The sequence below is a fragment of the Aythya marila genome (genome assembly GCF_965140915.1).
Source record: "Aythya marila genome assembly, chromosome: 10".
Taxonomy (NCBI): Eukaryota; Metazoa; Chordata; class Aves; order Anseriformes; family Anatidae; genus Aythya; species Aythya marila.
In genome coordinates, this window is record NC_139051.1 from 16,395,656 (window position 1) to 16,416,281 (window position 20,626).

Sequence of the window (20,626 nt, forward strand, 5' to 3'; positions counted from 1 at the left end):
GATTAGGAAATGACAGAAGAGCTGGGCTAGCTGGGGCTGCAGTTGTGTCAGACCTCAGTCTTGGATTGACTTTCATGCCTGGTAAGCTTATGTCCTGAGGGATGACCAGTGTGTGTGTAGGTTAAACAATGGGGTAATGCCCCCTGAACAGTTTTGAGGCTTTTCTCTTCTATGAAAATAAGAGAAAGTAGTTTGGTGATGTGATTTTTAATATCCCCTGAAAAAGGTCTTTAGTCCTCCTCACCTGTAAGAAGTTATGTTTGGGAAAGCATGGAAGTAGAGTTTATACCTCTGAACAATATAATATGTTCAATGAAATAGAGTATAATAAAATTATTTAGTGGTTTGGTTACTTAATATTTATTTTATATTTCTGCTGTAGATTGCATCTGTCTATGACAGACCTTAATTATTGAAAGGCTGAGTATTTAGCAACCTTCTGTTTGTCATTTGGGAGATAATTTAACATATTTAGAGAGAGGAAAAGACACGGTGAAACTAAATCACTTGGTGAAGGTTACAGGGAGAGTTTGTGATGAATGTTGAAATTAAATCTAGATCCTCCTAGCCCTGAGCTAATGCTGTTAGAGCGTGGTCACCCTTCTATCTAGAAATCTCTTCTTTCATCATAGGAACTGTAAAGAAATGTTAACTGTAGGAAATATTGTGACTTCCTTTCTTTAGTGGATTATGAATCTGGGATACTTATCTGCATGTTTTGTGGTTTTGGCTAAGCTTACTGCAGTGTCTGTGATACGCAAGTTGGGAAGTTTTCCTTGAAAAGCTATTAAACAAAGAGCCTCTACCTCCATCCCAAATGACTGAGAAGTATGAGCCCCTGCTTCTTTAGATGCGATGCAGAATTTGGAGTCCATGTGCATGTGTGAGCTTTGGAGCTCAAGAGAGCCTCAGTTAATGTTTTAGCTGGAAGGAGAGGAAGTGCTTTGCTTGAGGTAGTATTTAGACTGGTATCTTGGAAGTAGTTTCAATGTGAGGAGTAGGACTGAGCTCAAAATTGGAAGTTTCCTGGTCATAGATCTTGGTGGTAGGCAGCTGGGACTGAAGGTGCAAATAGAGGGGGGGACATTGGATGGATTAAGATCTTTTCTGAAGAGACATGTCTATGTTGCTTTCAGGTAGAACTGTCAAACATAGTTTTAAGTATCTGGCTTGAACAATGTAATTGAGACAGCATGAAGTTCAGCACAAACTAATTGCTCAGTACTTCACTCAAGTATTTTTCAGGATGATATAACTGAACATAAGCTGTGCTAACTTTCATTCTTTTACAGCTAAATATACATCTCTGTAGTCTTGAGCTTGAGATGATTGTGTGGTGATGAAGAGAGAGGCAACATTTTATGTAAGGTGTGTGTAGGAGATCTGGGAGAGATCTCCATAGGGATCATATTAGAGCGTATAAATGTAGAAATGGTTATTTACAGATGAAGTGTAGAGTGAGAGGGGAAGGGAGCAAGGGATCTGAGTCTTACTGTTTTCTTGTCTACAGAGAAGTGCTGAATATCAAGCCGCTGGCTCTGTATGAACTTCAAGTGATTCCTGATTTCATTCAGGACCCTATTTACAAAAGGTTGGTGATTGGTTTGAAAATCCAGAGTGAGATTAGTCATAAAGGTTGATGCTTTATCTTCTTACTATCTTGAGGTCTCAAGTCTTTAAAAATAAATCTGAACAACTATGAAAGTTATCACTAAATATTTGTAAATATATTGTAATTCAACTTGACAGTGTTTTGTATGTCCATTGGCAAATTTTTGTGTTCTTCTTGCTGAGTGCCAAGAGGACAATTATTGCGCAAGTCACTTGTTGTGTTTTAGTATTATTCCCTGGATTGGTGCTCCTGGGGATAGACAAACTTCAGTGCCAGACTTTTGTTTCCTTGTTCTAGTTACGCAGTTCTTTCATTAAGATTGAAATCACTAGCTTACTTTCTCATGCTGATACTGCAAACGCACGTAGCACATTTTACTAATGTAACTCCATTGCAATCACTTTTAGTATTCATGTTGCCTGAGTAAATCAGATGCTTATGCTTCCTTATAAAACAGGAGAAAAGAAACCAGATTTTGTTACAAGTGAGGTAATTTTGCTCTTTATAGGCTGTGATTTCAGGATGTCTGCCTTTTTGTTTGTGGTAATTATTATTTTTACCTTCCTGAAAGCATAGCACCCAAAAACTGTACAAAGTGAATATTGTGGTGTAGATCATTATTTTATTGCTGTTATGTCTCTAATTTGTATGATTCATGTTTTTCCCCAGATTCCTTAAATACCATATTGAAAGATTTCAGGTAGATTCCAACAGTGTTCTCCATAAACTGTGGTTTTATCTTTTTATGCATCTTTTCCTGTAAGAGGCCCACAGCTTCAACTTGGAAACTATCCGTTCCCTCCGGGCAGAGTAGAATCATCAGTACTTTGTGTATAAACAGTAGGAAAAGTCAGTAACAATCATTTTTGTGCCTTTGTACCTAGCTATCTAGGAATAAAAGATAGATGTGGATATTACTGATGGAACAGAAAAGCCTGTTTACAACAGATCTGTAGCTTCTTTATTTTTATTTATTTATTATTTTTTTTTAGCAATGTAATGCATTTTAAACTTTTAGAATACATTGTAAAATGGAAAGGTTCCTTGGCCACATGGTTTAACAGTGGTCTCTAGTTTTATCAGTCAGTTCTGTAGCACTAATTAGAACTGCAAGCCAATATTCTTCCTGCCAGTGCACTGGGTTTCTTCCATTAGCTTACAAATGCCTAACTTCAAACTATTTGAAATATTATATTTGAAAGGAAATCAACTTATTCTGCTTCTTAATAATAGACTTACTAGTCTATCTTGACTGTAGACTTAGTTTACTTCTGTGTAATTCTATTTATTTCTAGTTTAGATTGGGAGAAAGTAAGTGATGTAAAATGAAATTCTTTTTTCATATGTCAGATTTTTTTTATTTTTTTTTTAATTTTGCTGGGAGGAAGTAGAGAAGGGAAAGATGTCACAGATAGGTTTTCCCAACTATTTCAGAGGATAGACACAGTAAATGGTTGCTCTTAATAACAAACAAACATTTTCATATCAGTACATTTTCTTGGAAACTATACTGGATTATATGGAGTGCTTTGCTTTCTACTAGCATCAGTGAAAGGACTTCAGGTACCATTGTAGAGAGTGGCTGCAAATCTGATATGGTAAGGATATTTCTGGCTTTCACATGCATAGGACACCTAGCTATAAAGTGATGTTGCTGACAACCAAGGGATACCACTTGCTTTTCAGAAAAATTCCTTAGGACACTGCAGACTTTGTAGATTTAGGATCTAGAATGCTGTATATTATTAGCTTGAATAACAGGTAACCAGATTGAACTGTGTTCCTGTAGAGTATCATGTAAAGGTGCTATGACTTTTTTTTTTTTTTTCCAGTTAAGCGTACAGTCTGTTTTCTTCTTTATAGCAAATTAAATTGCTTTTGGGAACTGAAGGTGTTGTTACTTGCTTTGCTGAGTACACTAAATGGAAGACGGATTGGGTTGCTGGAGAGCGACCTCTTGGGCAGCTCTAAAACAATTTAGAGCTCTTGAAGGCTGGTTCAGTGTAGTCAGCTAAAACACGACAACTAAATGCCCTAGCAAATGAAAGCAAACACTTCAGGTGGCAGCATGGACTGCTGCCAGTATTGAGTACACAAAGTGTTGTGTGTGATCATTAATTAAGGGGGACCCCAGGATTTTCATAAAAAAAGAGAAAATCAAAGGCTAACACTCAGCTTACATAAGATGTGTTTGAGAAATCGTTGCCTTTTTTAGAGGATATTTGAGCTTAGCATTTAGATGTTTCTTTAGAGAATTAATTATTTGGAAGCTGTGGCCACTATATGTCATCTTGGTGGTTTCGAGACGCTTGTATTTGAGTCTTCTCTCCCCATTCACCAAAGTTATATTCACACAATTTCCAGCATTTCAGATATGGGGAACGTAGAATTCTGAACTGTATTTTATTATATATATAATTATTTTTTCTTAACTGTGCTATGATCTTCCCTTGTTGTTGTTCCTGAGATAGGATTGATGAAATGCCAAGAGGAAAAAAACAAACCTCCATGGGATTTCATTTTACAAATAAGATGCCGAGAGTTCTCATCACTACTTTATCTAAACATAACGCTGTAAGCATTTTTGTTGCTTGTGAATAAGATGATGTTTGGAAGCTACAGCAGCTCTCAGGAAACCTAATTTTCCTCTCCACAAATCGAAGTTAGGAGTATTAAATATAATTAATATGGAATATCTGTGTTTAACCATTTTATGGTATGTAAGCACAGAACATTTAGATGTCTTTAGTGAACTAAGTTAAGTACATGATGGAGGACTGCAAAATTTTCTTTATCCTCAAGGTCAGCTAACATCTTTGACATCACTTTGGCCACTGATCTACATTCAGGAAATACAGGTCTTAATCCTAACCTTACATGTAGTTTCAGTGTTTGAAAATTTATATAAGTGTATGCATTATTTATTATCTTTTTTTCTTGATCTTTTGTAAGTAACTCTATAAGATGTTTAATTTTAGAGACTGGAATGTCTGCTTTAGACAACAAGTCAACAAAAAGTACAAAATAGAATGCAGTTTATCTTTGCAGGACAATGCTGTATTAAAAGAATAACTATTTGTCTAAAGAGATTATTAATGAGTCCTTCTAAATATATGAATTTATAAGAAGCAATGCTATTTAAAGTAGAATTTGAGTAGCAGCTGCTTATCTGACAGTACAGGACACTTCCTAAATTACTAAGTTGAAATGGCAGATGAATGCTTAACGGTCTTAAATTTATCAGACCCTTAACAGCCCATGCATAAAATACCTTCTGAAGGTTTAAGAAGGGGGAAAGAATGAGGCTTTTGCTTGCTTTGACTGGTTTACAAGTGCTTGAGACTTTTTTTCCTCTTGTTCCCTTTTCTGGAGACATGACTTAAATGCACTTTGTCTATTTCTTCTCTTAACCTTCCATTGAGGCATTAGTATTTATTTATTAATCATTTGTTTTTTGATATCCATCCATTCTTTGTACGTTTATAGAGGTTCAGATGTTAGCATGGACTTCATATATCCACTGGGCAAGGGCATATGCCAGAGAACAAGAATAATGGTAGCTTATGCAAGCCTGGAATAGGCAGAGGCTGCAGGGATTTCATTGCTATGGTCTGCAGTTTTATTGCTGGACTCTAAGACATCCAACAGATTTATTTGCAGCAAAAACCTTACTAAGAGATTGTGTCTGTGTATTAGCTCTGGAAAGGGGTTACAGTGATGTGTTAGTCATCCTGGTGGCCATGTTCTGGACAAGGCCTTGAGTTCTGGGTTCCTGAATTCACATGCTGTCCTGGGACACGTGTGGTCTCTGTAGTCCTCTCTGAGACTGTGACATGAGCTGTCAAATGACCCACAGTGAAATATATCATTAGCCTCTTTTTCCTGTGCAAAATAACATTACCTGTTTTTTGTGCTCAGAATGAGTTGTTTTCTTCCTTCACTACAAACATATTCATAGTTTGTAAATGTTTATTTATTTATGTATTGAGTGAAGGACAGAGCAACAAATCTGCATCTGAGAAAAGGTAGTTAAAATCTAGTACACAAAACATTCAAACCTTGTAGCCTGTGCTCACTGGTTGGCTAAACATGGATGGGCTCCACCATAGCTTATAAGCAATAAAAGTGCTTCTTGGTTCATCCTTTCTTGGTCTTTTGGTTCAAGCCTGGCTGCTTTAGTGCATCTCTGGGGGGCAGAGGAGATCCTAGCTTGCTTTGTTTGCCTGTAAATCTTTTCTTGACCCATTTATGACCAAGCAGAAGGATATATATTTTTTTGTCTTTCAGAACTTTTCGGTTAACTAGGAATGTAGTTATCTGCAGCACATGAATGTTTCTGGTGGAAGATTATTATAATAGTGCATACTTTGAAGGATTATTTCATTTAAGGAAATACTAGAAAATATTTCTGTATGTAGTCACATTGCCGGTTTGCCACATGCCATTTAACTTCTCACTGAAGTCCCTGTTCAGTTCTGCTTCCTGTTGCTATCTGGTGAATAAGGTCTTTTAGAAAATGTTGAAGATGACATTTGTACAATGTAAGCGTTTGTCAGGTCAGCAAAAACAAGAAACCATGCATATGGCTTGCCTATACATGCAGATACTTGGGAGTAGATTAGTGTGAGGACACATTTATTCTCCGTCTCTGGAACGAAACTGAAGAAAAAGGAAGAAGAAATGCATGAATTGTGTTTGGATGTGGGGTTACTCTAGACTAGATATCGTGCATTTTTTTCCTACAATAACATTTTTCTTCACATGTAGAGTTTGCCTGCACTAGATAGTCCACTTTATTCTAGAATAACATTTATGCCTTGGCAAGCCCCTAGGCATTGTTGCTGCATGTGCTGTATGTCAGAAAGTGCTGAAATTCTGGCAAAATTATGACAGCTATTATTTCATGTCCCTGTGTCTGGGATTAAGAAACAGCTAATGGTTCTTTACAACACTGTTCAGTCTAGAAGCCAAGATAAGTATCTTCATTAACAATATATTTTTATTTCATATACAATAAGATTTTGATCTGATATTTGGTTAATATATATTTAATAATATGAACAAATATATTTATATAAATTATGTTTATGAATAAATATGTATTATTATATGCATTCCAATAATTCTTTAATCTTCCTTTTTGTAAGGCTAAGAAAATAAATCCTTTTGCTAAAGAATTCAAACACTTATTTCAAATCCCTATATAACTATGAATAAAACCTCATAGTAGTGTTTTAATATACAAAATTACAAACAGCTGTCAAGATAATTTCAGTCTGGGGCATTACTCTTTAGTAGTTTGAATTTCTGGCATGGGTTTTATGGAAGACATTTCCAGGTGCTCTAGTGGCAGCAGAATGACCAATGTGTTGGTGTTAATACACTTTTTCTGTTTTGGCTGCATGGTAGCCCTTCTGTCAAACCCCATGTCATGAAGGATGGGACCAGTTGAAAATGTTCTGGCAAGTTCCAGCCCATAGCAGCAAAGCTCTTCAAGCCATAGGAGCCAGTCTGTGAGTGAGCACAGAAAGTGAGGCGGAGGCTGCCCTTGCTATCCAGGGAGCCCCACGGATGCCGGCTGCCACACACTGAGCTGTTTGCCCAAGGCAGAAGGCTGTGATATGGGGATGGACGTCGGAGGCTGGGAGTGATTTATGCAGCAGGCAGGCTCCAGTTCCCTCTTCCCATGCTGAGGAACATCAAGATTCACATATCTTTAAATTGACGTCTGTGGCCATGGAAAGGAGAGACTGACAGTGCAGAGGACGTGGGGACAACCATGTCAGGAGGCTGGGTGGCTGCATGGTACCTGGCACGGGGCTCGTGCTTGCCCTGAAGGCTGTGTGGGTGCGCACGTCGCCACGCAGGATGATTACCGGCACTTGCAGAACAGGGCAGATAAGTGCGGCTTAACAAAGCTTAACAGGTCAGGTTGCCTTACCCAATAAGCTATACATAGACTTTTATCTTGTTATATTGGGGAAAATGAAACAAAACAATGCCACAACAAACAGAACAGAAATCATTCCTTCAAGGTGATTTATTTCTAGAAAAAATGTATACTAGTTCTGTTATTTGCTGAGCTATCGAAAGCCCTCATTTAATAGTTTGCTAAAATTTTATCTCTTTCTAATTGTTGAGAATGATTGAACCTTGTCCCACTGTTATTTCAATTTATGTTAATCATTTGCTTTTACTAGAGTACTACGTTAAATAATGCTAGTACAGGCTTCGGTTGTTGATATAGTTTTGGAAAGCACTACGACAGTAGTTACTGTGTCAGTCTGAGATTTACAGTAAGGATATCAAGGTATGTATGAAAAATGCATATATTGAAGAATGTAGGCTTAGAGAATGTCTTGAGAAACATGCATTTTTTTTAATTAATATTATTAACAGGTCATATTTATACTTTAATTCTCTGCTATTATTTATTAGTGTCCAAGCTGTCTGAAATATGACTGTGTAACAATTAATTTAAATATGTCAGTTTCCTTTTTATTGGAGCAATCCAAGGTTATAGTGAGACCTAGCTATATAAAGGTGGTACTTGAGATTGATATCCATGTCATAGGCATAGGCAGTTTCACTGTAAAGGATGCTCTTTCAAACGCATTCTGACTTTGAATATGCTTTTCCAATTGAAGGTGAATGGTTTCCTGTACAAAGCATTAGCCAGTAAGAAAGAAAACCTTTGGAAAGTTGTTGTAGTAGTTTGTACCAGTGATATCAGGAGAAGGTACTGAACCAACATTCTTGTTCTAAACTTATCTGTGCTCTGTGGAAGACGAGATTTGGTGAAACAGAGATGTGGATCCATGTAAGCTATCCGTATGTACAAAATTTCAATCCTCTTTCTGAACATCTCTGAAGGGTAGACTGCTTGAAATCTGTAGGCTCATACAAACTAATGTACTTTTTTTTTTTTTTTTTTTTTTTTAATTTAAATTGTAGGATCCTATCATTTGAAATTAAACTGTCAGTACCCCAGTGCCTGTGAGTGCATGTAATCTCCACTGAGACAAAAAAAAACAACAACCAACCAACCAACCAAACAAACAAAACAAAACAAAAGACAGAAGAGATTTGGCACAACTCCTGTTTCAAAGTGTGCCCACCAGTACACTTACAGGGTTGAAATACAGACTAAATTGAAGGGGTGATTCCTAAGCATATTGAATATCTCATTCTTCAGTTCCTAAAACCCGTGTCACTCTTGGGTTGTTCTTTAGTGCTGCTGTTAGGCTACTTTATTGGTTATGATTTGTTCTGAGCATTTAAAAAATAGTTTTTCTCATATGCATGTGATAAAGAAGATTCTGTCTTAAACTAAGAAAGAGGTGCAATACTTGTGTAATACCGTTTTCATATTTTTGGGGGACATCTTAGACTGTTCAGATCACAAAGGAGCTGATTTCAGCTGTGGATTTAGCTGTAGCTGTATCAGATGTAGCAGTTGCAGATTCTTACTCTGGCAAATACATATCACTTTGGAGGAGAAACTAAAGATGCTGCTCTGTTGGGAACTCTGTCATTGCTGTGGTTAGGCAGTGAGCCAGGTTTACTTGAACTTTATTAGGAAGCTCAGACTCATTAATGCTACTTCAAGTAGACTGCTTTCCTTAAGTTTTATTCTTTTTGAAAGGGCCTGATTCTTTTTTGAAAGGGCTCTTCTCATTCGGGTCACCCTGGTTTAGTTATCAGAGCACCAACACTGTAGCAGGGAAGGGGATGGTGATGCCAGCCCAACCTTGTAGCACATCTGTTCTTTGTGGGCATGGATGGTAGGGAAAGGAAGAAGAAATGTTTTTATTGATGGATATCAGATGGCAGATGTTGGAGGAAAGAGAAGGTAGCCACAGTGGTGGTGTTCTGGTAGGTCTGCTTTTGGGTATGAGAAAACTGGGATTCTGATATGGAAAGTGAGCTGCTGTGGAACACAGTAGTTTATCAGTCATAAAAGTAATTGGTACAATAAAAGCAATGTTTTGAATGTGTGCTGCTTACCTCCTAACCTTCGTTGCCTCAGAGAGTACACTTAGGTATGTCAAATACCCTACTCTCAAAGACAGGAAAGGGTTAACAAGTCAAGCAACCTATAACTGCAGTAATTTGTTAGTAGTGCATATACTTATTTTATAGTTAGAGAAATTGAAGCACAGTGGGATTAAGTGACCTACTAACATCCCATAGTCAAGAAACTGCAGGGCAAGTCCTTGAATTTGGGTGTTCTGAGGTCCCTCTCCTCTACTTCTTTTATTAGGTCATGTTGCTTCCTGGGATAACAACATGTTTGCGCAGTTTGGAAATGCAAGCTGTTTCTTTGCAGAAATATTACTGCAGAATGTTACAAAACTGGAGAAATACCGAGTCTGAAAACAGATTTAATTCCTGTTTTTAAAATGTAGCAAATGAGGTTTAAAAATATGAAAGGCTGCCAGTCTGCTGTTCTAGTTTAAGTATCTGGGTTGTGATTAGAAAAATATTAGAAATCTGCTGCTGATTTCCAGTGCTATTCCTTTGATTGGACAGCCTCACTTAAAAGGAGGTCTTGGTCCCCAAGATCCTGAAAGAGGAATTAAAATTATGTTCCTGCATTTCCTGTCATTAATTATCTCATAAAGACCTTGAAAGGTGCTCATGACGTCTGTCTCCAGCACATCTGGACTGACATTTTCTCTAAAGAAATTAGGTAGAATCTTTCTTTTGTCTCTGGCTATTTTCTGAATTGCCAGTTGAGGTTTTACTGGAGAAATAATTTCTCAGGTCATATTCAAGCTCAATAGCTAAAGTCTCCTTCCTTTCACATCCCATAAGCATTGCGGTGGTGTTTTTTAAGGTTAGTCCTGAGAAACATCTTTCTATTTTTCTTTCAGATTTTCTGCTCTTTTTCTGCTCCATTTCCACTACTTGCCCCCAAGTTAAGGTGTTAAATTGTTCTACTGTCAGAGCTAAATAATATGCCACTGGACGCTTTAATAGGCATGAGGACATGCTGACAAATCTTCATTTCAGGAGAGGCACTGTTCAGATGTTTTGTTGTTTTGCAATGCTTTGCTATTAAATTTTATAATGAGATCGAGAAAAAGTGCCTGCTAACATTGTAGCCATTTTGAGTTGGAAATGCTGAAAGCCAAGCAAATTGGAAAATGTTACTTTATTTCACAGTTGTGTGTTAAAAAAATATAAATAAAAACAACCTTTTAATATTGGTGCTACTTAATAGCTTATTTTGTGGGGTGGAATTGCTGGTTTTAGCTTTGGTTGTAAGGTACTAGTGATGCCTAGCAGGTGTTCCCTGTTCTGTAACTTGAAGGGTAGTGAGCACACACTGAGCCCTGACATTGCCTTAGAAGAAAGGATGTGTAGCACCTCTGCAGGGTGTGCACAGAGTTGCTCTAGGTAAGGACAAATATAACATGACTTTGCATTCTCTATTTAAAAACAAGGCAAGTTCCCAGTGTTGTGCATGGTGCCGTGACACAGGAGGTCAATTCTTACTCCTGAAAGTGCATCTTACCACAGAACCGGAGAATAGGTTGGGTTGGAAGGGACCTTAAAGACCATCCAGTTCCAACCCCCATGCCATGGGCAGGGACACCTCCCAGTAGACCAGGTTGCTCAAAGTCCCATCCAACCTGGCCTTGAACACATCTTCTGAGGTTGTGCTCAGCCGTGGTGGCCAGCTTCCTGTAGCACAGGTGGCAGTGGGATGAGTAGCAGTGCTGTGATGAAGGTAGCACCAACACTAGCAATAAAATGCCTACAGCACTGGAGATGGGCTCCAAACCGGTGAGCCTAGCAAAAAGTTTAAATAGCTTGATCATCTCGTTACGTGGTGTGAGACTTTTGAGGCCCTACATTAAATATGCACCGGGACTATTCATGTGAAAACTTGTTCCTTTGGGTTGGGTCCATAATAATATATTCAAACTAAGATTTTTCTTTCTTTTTGAACTTATTTTTGTTATTTTCTTTGCATTCTCATTCCCTTGCCTTTACTCTATTAGTCACAACCAAGGATTAGGGTATTTCCTGACCAAGACCAATCTAGGCATGGTGATTCTGTACCCAGGCTGAAGTTTCTGTACTATGACACACATGACCGTGAGCTGCAGTCAGACTGGCAAGAGCCAGATGTAGAAAAACTTGTTCCATTCTGTGTTCAATTTCTTTAAGCTATTCCTCTCTTCATCTAGGAAGGACAGTTCAAAAAAATCTTCTTTAATCTATTTTGTTACTCTGTCAATCAACCTTTTAGACCTTTTCAAATCATCTTTAAAACATGTACAGAAAAATACATTTCGCAGCTTAATAATTACAGATTACATTGGTATCTTCCTGCTTTCTTAACAGAGCAGGAGAGGTCACCAGCATTTGTGGGTCTGGACCTAAGCACAACACATCTCAAGTATAGCACTTTTTTTGTCCTGTTATTTTTTTTTTCAGTGCCTGAATTCAGTTTTAAATCTGCACTCCGTGCTCCTTAAAGCTGCAGTTTGTACCAAAGACTTGCTAAGAAAAAGGGGACACATCTCTGTGCTTAATATAACACAAAGTCACTGCATCTAGTGCCCTGACATGCATATAATTGCCTGGAGCTTTCTAATGATAAAGGCAGTTTCACGGGAGAAAAATCTGTATTGATCCTGGTAGGAATTTAAATTTTACTTCATTAAAAAAAAAATCAGCATAGATGAAACTCCCTGATCAATGATCCTAGCTGTGGTGCTTTTTTTTTTTTTTTTTTTTTTTTTTTTTTTTTTTTTTTTTTTTTTAATAGCTTCCATTTTGGTGCAGTGCAGTACAGACTTTTGGTTTAACTGGCTGAATTGATATTCTGAGCAGCGAGTAAGGCAGGATGACAGAGCATCAGCACAGCTACTCCTATTAGTGCTCAGGGAGGTACGCTTACTTGCAGTTGCCCATTCTGTCCAAGACAGAGTGAAGTCACGAACCACTGCTGTCCTAGGATACTACGGAAAAGCTTACAACTTTTCTATATGTTGTTTTAAACCTAGTTGAAGAAAAACAGTATACTTTTCTGTGTTCAGTCACTATCAGGATGGAATGGTTTGAGGTACAGAATTTGAAGTCACTGTTTGGGAACACAGTGCATGTGCTGACCATGATTTACTTTAAATTGACTTTAAAAAAAATAACCCCTATTACATAGATTTATTTTTTAAAAGGACTGATGTCCCTTTTATTTTTAGTGCTTGGATTTTATTTATTTATTTATTTATTTATTTTTGCACAGCATGAAAGGGTGTTCCATTGAAATATACAGCCCTTGGCATTTTAGAATCCTACTCATGTAATAATTCAAAATATCAGGTAGATTTATTTATTTATTTATTTATTTATTTATTTATTTATGAAGAAATAACACAGAACAGATAGTAAGCAGCTTGGAATAAAATAAAATGCCTTGGTTTCTCAGAAAGTCTAAGACTCATTATCATGAATTAGAGTGCTATGTTTTTAATGTTTAAAAAGAAAAAAAAAAAAGAAAAAAAAAAAAAAAAAAGGTGTGTGTGTGTAGGGGGGCAAAGCTACTGTGACATGTGTATGGTTTTACAGTGTATGCTAATGTGACCAGATCAGATTAAAGATGAGGGCATTTTTGCATGCTTCTTCTGTGTGGGTTTTAGATTTCTGGAAGGCATGACAGAAACACAAGTGCAACAAAAACATCACAGCCTGGAAATAATTTTTTGACGTTTTCATTATAATTAACCTTGGTTCTTATATAAGCGGAAAGAGAACAAGAGAGGAAGAGAGCTGTGTCTTTGAAAAAGGTGCTTATGAAATAATCTGAGAGAGACATGTTTGTTGCATTTGCTGCCTAATTTATAATTAGTTAACAAAGCTAAGGAAACATTTGGTACTCCAACGCTCGGCAAGCCAGCCGATGCAGCCTGCTGTCTGCTGCAGGGGGGCACTGGATTTGCTGTTTCCCTCACTCCCCTTGCCCCCTTCATACACAGCCTCCCCTCCACCTTCCCTTCCTCCTCAAATGAGAGTGATAGGACTTGACAGTCCTTGTCCTTGAAGGTTTCTCCCGTTTCTGAGTAAGTGGCATATTCCTGGTAGCTTGCCATCTTCCGTTTTTGTCATTATCCCAAGGGAAGTATTAAAATCACAAACAACAACATGGTGGTTCAGTCCATTTTTTCTTTCAGAGAAACCTTTTCCTCCCTTACCCTGCCTGCTGCTTGCTTCCCTCCTTTAGCAATGTGAAACTGCAGGCAGCAACCATCCTCCTGCGCCCTGGCAGCGAGATGCTCTGGCAGGAAGCTCGGCTGCCTCCCCACCTGCCAGCCGGGGTGGTACGGTCTGCAGAGGGACTCCGGTAATGTAGCTCCGCTTATCAATCCCTTACAGATGCCGAACGGTGATTACTCCGCTGTGTAATTGAAATCATTTTGGATTTGTGATGATATCTTAGCCAAGTAAGTAGCGACATCCACAGCATGAGAATAAAAAAAAAAAAAAAAGAAAAAAAAATTGTTCCCCTTTCTGTTCTGAGCTTGTTTATTTGGCAATTTGCTTCTCATGAAGGCACAAGCTGATGAGAAAATGGTGTGGAGACTGGGTCTGAGTGATGCATTAGATTTTGGTTCATGCCCTGTGAATCTCTGGAAAGGTAATGCTGCAACTTCTGTAGATTATTCTGTAAGGTCAAACAGAAACTGCATTGCTAAAAGGCACTCTTGCATCAGAAATAATTCACTAAGCTTTTGTGGGCTAAAAATTCAGTATGATATTGTCTTTTTTAAACAAATGGGCTTGATTTAGATTAAATCTGTTATTTAGTGGTGAAGAGAACACGTGGATGAGGTTTTGCTTTTATCATTGCTGGTAAGAATTGCATTGCTGGTAAGAATTGGATGTGTTTTTTGTTTTTTTTTTTCTTTCTTCTTTCTAAGGTCCAGAAAAGACTAAAATGTGAGCAGTGCAGTTTGACTTTGTTTTTAACTTTAATGTGATCTTATGAGAGGTAAAGACATTTCTTATTAAGAAGATATGTAATCCTCAACTGGGTTTATTTTTAGAGCTGCTTATAGTTTTTTTGAGGTGTATGCTTGAAAGTAAAGGGCACACCGATTAACAAACAACAACAAAAAGTAGTGCAGTACCTTTCTATTGAAATGGATTAGAAAATGCTGTAACAGGAACAGGGAATTTTATGTAATTTCTTTTAAGCATGCATAGTGTTTCCTGTGGCAAGGTGGGGAAAGGCTTTCTATGGTGTGTTGGTACAATAACCGGTAATTCTTACAGATACATACATACTTGGGAAAAAAAAAAAAATCAGCCCCAAATCCCTGCATGCTGCATGGAAAAGCTTTTGGCTGCTCATGAACCATACAGTGCTTTAACAGAAAACATAAGATTACAGGAGTCATTTCCTATTATGTAAAGGGAGCTTCTGTGCGTTTGATCCCTGCCTGCGGCGCTGGCAGCTCATCTGCCCAGCGGTCCTGGGCAGAGGTCGAGCTCTTCCCCAGCCTCCCCTTTACTGACTTGGAGTTGTCCTGTACAAGCTGGGGCAGCTGCTTGGGCATCGCACGTCGTTTCCATGGACTAATGAGATGATGGCCATAGGCAGTCCTGGAGCACTTCAGCAGCCAGGAGCAGATGCTTAGCCCTGTGCTTTCCATACCTTCTGGAAGGTAAGTATTGAAGTTGCTAAAAGGGAATGCAATGCATATTCTTTCAGGGTAAAACTGTTCATTTTACGATCCACACACATCCAAAGTGCTGCATACTTACTAGGACTTCTGGTCATTTGACCTCTTTAGTACGTTCTGTTAGGGAATCTGTTAAAGGATTGCAGAGATGTTATACAAATGAGGATGTTTGAATGATAGCTGGCATGCTTAAAATGGAAAAACTGTTCTTTTATTTCTGGGGTTGGTGGTTAATATTAGATATATGCAGTATGAAATTGATGATGAAGGCTTTTTGTTAGTCTTTGCTTAGTAAAAGGAGATTACAGATCTACTTCACAGTCCACATTTTTTTATGTCGAGATGCATTCTCGATTAGCATTTAATTTGTGAGAGGTCATCCATATGCATGACTAGCTCTTGTACCTTGCTCTGAAATAACTGTTTGACTCAGGTATCCAGCAGGTCTTTGATCACATACAGCTTTTACTTTGTTCATGTTCCTCTCATTTTAATGAAAATTGCTACCTGTGAAGAAGTGTTTCATATTTTCCTTGTAGTGCTGGTAAAATGAATAAGTTTGTGAATAAGGCAGTAAATTAGGGCTGGTAGATAAGTTGTGTATAGTAATGCAGCATGAATATCTGCTTTTTGCTTTTTTTTTTTTTTTTTTTTTTTTTTTTTAAGCCCCCATTCTCATCCTGTTCATTTTTCTTTTTACATTTCTGTGGAGAATCGATTTTTGGCCCAGCACATCAATGGTAAATATGCTTGCATTATCACAGAAAAGGTCTTTTATTTTATTTATTTTTTTTCTGTTGACAATGGAAGCTGAATGATATTTCTCATGCTTTCTGCATATATAAAAAGGCTTCATGCATGTATATTGACACAGTTTAGGAGAGTTTCATGCTTGTCAGTAGGATTACAGGTTACAGAAGACATGGTAATGCTGAACTAGGTATCATACAGTTCTTTTAAGAGCTTCCATGAAGTGACTTTTGTGAGTGCATTTTTCTTTTAAATTTCATATAATGTAACTAGGAAACAGTTTTAAAGGATTATTTTTCCTCTTTCCTTCTCCCCCCTTAGTAAAATGTACAGCTTATCTTTTCTAATGCTCTAGAATTTGGGATGCAAAAATTTCTCTAATGATTAAAAAAAAAATCCGGTCTGAATACTGAAAATGTGAACTTACATTTTGCTTATATATAAGAATGTTACTAGTATTTTCACCTTATTTTTTTTTCATTCTGCAGTTCATATTTTCAAATGTCAGTTGTGTATGTAATAATTCCTTCTTACATTTTGAAATAAATACAGAAGTCATGACCTTGTACCTATCTCTAACATTCACTAAAACCTCACTATACTGCAGTAGGACTACAGCAGCTGGTAGTTCTGTAAATTGAACCCACCTCCTTTTTGTAAATGTAAATACTTTCACAGGTCGGACTTAAAATAATGCTCTGAAGAGAAGAAAGCAGTTTATTTGATTCACCATAATGTGGAACCTTGTAGAGAATAAGCTTAGCTTCTGCCAGATTTTTCATTACATTTTCAAGGGGAGACAAAGAAGGATATTACAGTTCACTGGAATTCAGCAAGTATTGCTATGCCTTTCTGGCTGATTGCTGAAAGTGAACAAAAATTCATTAACCTTATCTTATACATTATCTGATCAACTGAAGAAAAATCATGATTAAAATTACATATTTATGTATGATTTAAATAAGCCAATTGAAACAGGGTTTTTTAAAAAAGGCTAAGGGTGATTATGATTAAATCATCTGCTCTAGAGAGTTTTTTTTTGCTTAATTCATATACCAAAATGTGTTGCTAAAGCTTAAGACAGTCTCTCTCATGCTTTCATTAAGATTCTTTTCTTGCTGAGCCAGGAAGGTAGCAATGAATCCCTTCTGAATGGAGGCTCCCTGGCAGTATGGCTCAGTTGCAAATCAAGCAACAGAAATCTGTGTGACCGGGATAGTTCTGCTGCCTCTGCAGCACCTGCAGTCCAGGCGTTGTGTTTGAGATTAGGAAATCTCAGCTTGGATTCAACTTGCCAGGGCTTTATTGTGCACAGCAGGGATGCTCAATACTGTGAGACCGTACAGAATTTATCCCTATATATCGCCTATATATACATTGCATTCAATGATACCATATCCTTAGTGGAACGGTTGCATAATGGAACAGTATTTCTTCCTACATAGCCTATGTTTTGTATGCTGTACTTTTTTTATATGCAAGTATATATGTACTTCATAAAATCCTTTAACCCTTAATTTCATGTAAAAGACAATGAAAATGATCAATAGCATTTTATAGTAATTTTTATTTTAAAGTATGATGTCCTTCCATACAAAGCACAAACATATTGTTTGATTTTAAGAACTGTGGGGTTTGTGATTGAAGTTTTACAGTTTTTATTTGTGTCTAGGGAGAAAAAAAACATGCTATGTTATTTTTCTTAATATAAACTCTTATTTTGTGCATTAAAAATAGAGATTCACATAAGAGGAAAAAAAAGCAATTTGAAACAAAAAGTTTAGGAATTAAGCATATTTAAAAATAGCCCAGTAACACAAAAGTAGTCCTAGGATGCTGGCATTACTGCAAAGTACAGGACATACTCCTTTCTAATACTGTAAGTCAATTAAATATGAAGACTAAAAAGTCCTGTGGGATGTCCACTTGAATATCAGACTTTGCATAGTTGAGAAATGGTGACCAAGTTACAAAGTTTTTCCCTTGTACTACCAGGTATGTGAACAAGTTCATCCTGTTGGCATTGGTTCATGGTTTAAAAGTAGCCATTGCATGGTTAGAGCATATGAGGGTTGTGCACCAGGCTATCAGAGAAGTCCTAGAGGAGGCCCAGCAGAAATAATTGTGATTTATTTGTAAGTTTGTGCAATTTCTACCTCTTGTCTTCCTCCCACAGATGTGGAAGGTGAAAGAGGTGGAGGAGTTAACCGATTTTACAGAGTCAGGGAATCAGAGCAGCTGAGGTTGGGAGGAGATGATCTCCTCTGGAGATGATCGTGTCCAACCACCCTGCCCAAAGCAGGTTCAATGAGAACAGGTTGCTCGGGGCTGAGCCTGGTCTGGTTTTAAATGTCTGCAGGGATGGAGACACCACAACCAGTTCCAGTTTGACCACCCTCATGATTTTCTCACATTCAGTCGGAATTTCCTGTGTCTCGGTTAGCTCTCATTGCCTTTTTTAAAAAACAAACCAAAAAAAAAAAAAACAACAACCAGACATTCACTGGGCACCACTGAGAAGAGTCTGGCAGCATTTTCTTTACTCCTTCCCATAGGGAATTAAACACATTGATCTGGTTCCCCCTGAGCCTTCTCTCCTCCAGGCTGGCCAGCCCCAGCTGCCTCTCAGTCTCCGACTGGCCAAGACTGAAAATGCTCAAGTCTCTTCATCATCTCTGTGTCCCTTCACTGGACTCACCCTGGGAAGTCCATGTCTCTCCTGTACCAGGAGCCCAGCACTGGGCACAGCAACCCAGATGTGTCTCAGCACTGCTGAGCAGAGAGGAAGGATCAGCTCCCTTGCCACGCTGGCAGCACACTGGCTGATGCAGCCCAGGAGGCTGTTGGCCTTCTTTGCTGCAGGGATGTGTTTCCATCTCCCAGTCAACTTTGTGTTCACCAGGAGCCTCTCAGCCCTGCAATAGTCTTTTCCTCCCCCAGAACAGAATTCTGCACTTCCCTCTGCTGGGCTTCCTGCTGGCTCAGTGCTCCAGCCCATCAAGGTCCCTCTGACAGGCAGCACATCCGTCTGGTGTCACCAACCACTCCTCCCTCCTTTGTATCATCTGCAGACTTGTGGGGGACATCATATCATCCAGGTATTGATGAAGATGCCTGACTATTGCATTGCAAGCAGTCACTGGACAGTAGATAATAGACCTCCTAGGTGTGTTCTTTTTTCACTAGATGACCCTTCTTGTGATACAGTTCCGTATTCTTTCTTGATTGCTAATGCACACTGGTATGTTAAGAAGCAAATTTCTGAAGTAACAAAGGTAAAACCATAAGGAGAGAAATTTTGCTTAGGACAAAATGCCTTCACACACGTGTTCCTTGATTAAAATGGAACTGCAATTTTAGGAGTTAGCCCAGAACTGAAGCATTTCCAAAAAAAAAAAAAAAAAAAAATCCAAATTATGGTAAATACCCTGAATATACTTACAATTAAGAGTGTGAAAGATGTGATATTAAGGTCCAATACCTTGCATCTACAGCCTAGATGCACTATGGTATGTATATAAACTTTTTTTGAGGACAAAAAAAATGTACTAAAATAAAAAATATATATATACACTAAAGAATGAACACTCACAGCTGATGAAATAATTTCAATTGATAATTTCATTCAGTGCATTTTAATTAAAGTGAGTTAAAAATAAAACCATATGAATTGAATTAAAAATAAAATGAGTTTCAGTCCAATATGCTTTCAATCTTGCTGAGAAATCTACTGCACAAAATGAGGAGGTGCTTAACTGTTACACGCTGGGCAAAGAGGAGCTTCGGTAGTTCTCTTCCCAGTTCTCTGGCCTTCCCAGCTCCTGACCTGTGGAAATAGCTACGTGTTTGAAGCAAATGGCTTTCCTCATACATACATCTCTTCTAAGGAGATTTTCTTAGCCAAGAGCTGTCTTTGGTATGATAAGTTATCTTCCATGCTCTTATTTGAGTTGTGCTTCATAGTCCAGTTCAGTGCAAACTTTGCACTTCACCTTGTGATGAGCTGGTGTTTAAACGCCATCAGGGTTACCTCCTTCTGCACGCCCTAGCCAAAGTCTGATGATAACAAAATACCCACCTTGCTGGACACAAGTCAGCCATCACAGCTGAAACTGACCACTGGTTGGTTTACCAGGCATTTTAGGTGAAGCTCAGTCCCTCTGTGTACCACTGTTGATTTATAATGGAATGGGAATTTTCTACTGGCCTCTAAACGTGAGGTCAGACAGAATCAGTCCTAAGTCTCTTGGTAAATGTGAAAATAGAAATGCCTCAAACTTTTTCTGTAAGCCAGCAGGCTAACTGAAGCTGATCCAGCAGATGAAGAAGCATGAGGGTAGTCCTGCACCTTGGAGTGCTGGCAGCCAGTTGCCATGGGTGACATGGGAAATGGCAGCCCACAGGGATCTGGGTATTGGCACGTACTCGAGGTGCAAGAAGAGGAGAGTTTTACACTGCTTGATCTCACACAGGCTGAACTGGGCATCCCCTGGCATTTGTCTTCACTCATCTCTCTGATCTCCAGGACCTGCCCACACCTCCAGGGTTTTCGTCAACTCTTCCTTTT

At 38.2% G+C, this 20,626-nt stretch overlaps 1 protein-coding gene across 12 annotated transcripts in view; it reads left to right on the forward strand.

Moving 5' to 3' along the window:
• Positions 1 to 20,626, forward strand: part of ATP2B2 (ATPase plasma membrane Ca2+ transporting 2) — a 415,521-nt gene that overhangs the window by 161,632 nt on the left and 233,263 nt on the right. The window contains exon 1 of one of the 12 annotated variants that reach the window (XM_082768051.1): positions 13,880 to 14,067. The exons of the other annotated variants lie outside the window; for them this stretch is intronic. The gene's annotated coding sequence lies outside the window, so the exon portion shown is untranslated. Of the gene's footprint in view, positions 1 to 13,879; positions 14,068 to 20,626 lie in introns of those variants that run through there. 12 annotated transcript variants of the gene reach the window in all.